This window comes from Phacochoerus africanus, chromosome 2 (genome assembly GCF_016906955.1).
Source record: "Phacochoerus africanus isolate WHEZ1 chromosome 2, ROS_Pafr_v1, whole genome shotgun sequence".
NCBI lineage: Eukaryota > Metazoa > Chordata > Mammalia > Artiodactyla > Suidae > Phacochoerus > Phacochoerus africanus.
The window spans coordinates 202,898,577-202,902,117 of NC_062545.1; positions in this window are offsets into that span (position 1 = coordinate 202,898,577).

A 3,541-nucleotide genomic window follows, 5' to 3' on the forward strand; every position below is an offset into this window, starting at 1 on the left:
CTTCAAATATGCAGCTGTCTCTGCCTACAAATCGCCACCAGCACCATGATGCTCTAACCAGTATACCCATATTCTCACTTAGGGAATTATTTTTCTTTCAAGAGTCATTGCAGGTGGTTTTTATTATAGTTTTAGTTATATTTCCTAGGTGGTTAAGGATTCAAACTTCAAGTCAAAATGTCTAAGCTTAAATTTTTGTTGTTCACTGCTTCCAAGCTGTAGGACTTCATCTCTTCAACCTCTGTTCCTCCAAAAAAGAGTAATAGCCAAATCCATATCTTGGTATTGTATGGGTTTATTTATAGCTCTGAGAAAAGTTCCTGATATTTAATAAGAATTCAATACAGGTTGCAGTTACTACAGCACTAATTATATTGCACTGCAATTATGTTTTTCTTTCTGTGTCCTCTTCTGAACAAGAAGTAGCCTCTTGCTTGGAACCTAGGCTATGAAAAAAAATAAAAATTAAATAAAATATTTTTAGTCACTGAACATATGAATGAAAGATGGACAAACTAATGGATGAGTGGATGGATAAATGAATGAATGAATATGTATATATAATCTACCCTTCCTTCAACTCTTTTTGTGCAGCATGTAGGAGAAGATGATTGAGATCTCCAGTCCTAGGGGAAGCAGTCCTAGTGCTGGCTGCATGCTTTTCCTCATGTCCAATTCTCTCTTTTCCTAGTGGTGCTGTAGTACCACAGGCATGCAGAGAGCATCCTCACTTGGCCTAGTGAACATTTTTAGTCTTGACAATCCAAACTAGATGGCGGGACTGTAAGGAAAGCCAATGCCAAAATTTCAGGTAGCCTCCAACTACAGACTCCCTTTCCTCTTCTAACCATTTTATAGCATTTTATAGCATGCCATCGAGATACCTGACCTTGCCAAGTAAAACCAGTTAATCTTTTACAATGTCAGTCCCTTTTATGGGCTTCACGATATGGCAATGCCATATGGTAGCAGTATTATAGAAGGACTCTGCTTTTACCTGACAAGCAGGTTTGTGTTGCACTAAGCAAATAATTTACCTCTTGCCTCGTGCATATTTCCCCACTGACTTCTGCTCAATAGAAGAAATTGAGAGACATTATTAAACAGGCAACACAAACTTGATTAATAAAATGAGATGTGTGTACTTTTCATTTTCACCATAGAATCTACACATATGCATATTTATAATTCTCATTATAACAGCTAAAAAAATCTAGATATGCTGGCTGAGTTCCAACAACTGCCAGTGGAACTTAGTGCTATTCTAGGATGTCTGTGTCATACCTGTATCTCAATTTTAATATCCAGAAAACCCCGAAGCACTAGTGAGTCTTTCAGTATGCCCCCTTGCCTCAGCATAAAAGAAAAAGTTTAAGCTTTTTTTTTTTGGATTTTTTGTCTTTTTATGGCCGCATCTGCAGCATATGGAAGTTCCCAGGCTAGGGGTTGAATCAGAGCTGTACCTGCCAGCCTACATCACAGCCACAGCAATGCCAGTTCTGAGCTCCATCTGCAGTCTACACTGCAGCTCACAGCAATGCTGGATCCTTAACCCACTGAGCAAGGTCAGGGATTGAACCCACGCCCTCGTGGATACTTTTGTTACTACAGAGTCATGAAGGGAACTCCTAAGAATTTTTTTAAAATAAGTGAAGTCCAGGATGCAAGTTGTCTACAGTCCTAAATTGCTTTAAAATTTAATGTGGAATTTATGTTTTTATTATTGAAGAGTCTGGGCTTCTTACAAGTTTAATCATCTCGGCATTCTTTTTCTGGAAGGAGCTATTTGAAGGCTGCAGAATGCTGAGGGTTAGAAAAAATTTTGAGGTGTGGCACCACTGTCTCTGATTGGGCAGCACGTCTCGAACGATGTGAGCTTTTTGCTGTTGACTCACCAGAGGGCAGCAGCTTTGCAGCTTGATGTCAGCAGGCAAGAATGTTAGACACTTCTCTCTGCCAGCCACTCTCCCCCACCCCAGCAGTAGCCCAAAATTAAGCAAAGTTGTTTGGGTTAGCCTCTGACCAGCCTCCAGGCTGGGCTTCTTGCTGCCCTGGTTACCATGCTCCAGCAAAGAAAATCCCCATCAGATATCCACAGGGGAATGCTAAACTCTTCCAGCTCTGTGTCTCTGGGGAACACCAATATAATTGCCCAATTAAGGTGTAGATTTGGGGGGGACAGAGTATGGTTTTCTAGGCACCCCTCTTCAACACACACACACACACACACACACACACACACACACACTTCTCTAGAAGGAAAACACCAAAATGCCAAAAGAAATCTATAAACAGGCACTAAAAAAATTTCTAGGTTCTAAATGGATTGTGTGCTGTTTGTACTCCTCATATTTGATCTGCCTCAATTTCCCCCACATTTCTGACTGTTCTAACTAAAGCCTCAGATGGGGGCTTGAACTACCCCCAAGGCCTTTTCTGACCTAACTTTCTAAGATCCCATGAAATTAGACAACAACAAAAAAATCTCAGGATTTTTCTGAGAGGACTGACTTCCTGGTGCCCATGAGACATGGTAGCATTGCCTGCCTCATAGTAGCTAGTCCTGGCTTCGTGAGTAATTATTTTTATTTATTACCTAGTTTCAATCTCCTCTCCTACCATCCTTCTGTTTAGCAGAAAAGAGAGTCTTATTTGTAAGTTAATTAAAACGTTCACATTTGTTGTAGCTTTTAGATGATTCTGGTAGTTTTAGGCAACTGAAAGCTTGCACAGACAGTATATTATATATCATTGCCAAGGTCAAGCAACCAGTTAAACCAGTATAGTTAAGCCAAGGAGAAACTGAATCACAGAAACTTAGTGTGCCCTAATTCAGCTTTCCAAAGTGTGGGTACCCCAGATTTAAAACTGTTTGATTCCCTTGGTACACTACAATATGAGGCAAAAATGCTCTCTAAGGTCTTGTCCTCGGTCCATTTCTTTTTCCTGATGGATGGTACCAGCCTCAACTTCTCATTCTGTTTGAATGCCCTCCAGGATTGTCTAGTTTGGTTATTCTAGTGATCTAAGTTATGATCCCTAAAAAGATATGTCCATGTCCTAATCTCCAGAACCTGGGAATATGATCTTATCTGAAAAAAAAATTAAGATCTGGAGATGAGATTTTCCTGGGTGATCCGGGTGAGCCCTTAATCTAATGATGAGCATCCTTATAAGAAACATTTGGAGGAGGGACACAGGGAGAAAAGGACAGGCCCTATAAAGATGGAGGCAGAAATGGAGAGATGCAGCTACAAGCCAAGAAATTCCCGGAGCCACCAGAAGCTGGAAGAGGTAAGGAATAGATTCTCCTCTGGAGCCTCTGCTGGGAACACAACCCTGCTGATACTTGAACTGCAGACTTCCTGCCTCCAGAACTGTGAATACATTTCTGCTGTTTTAAAGGAACCAAGTTTATGGTAATTTGTCACGGCAGCCATAGAAAACCAATGCATTTACTAACTCAAATGCCTTATAGAAATCATACAAGTAATGAAATGAGCAAGCAGTCTAGATAGGGAAATTCTAGTTTGAGCAACCC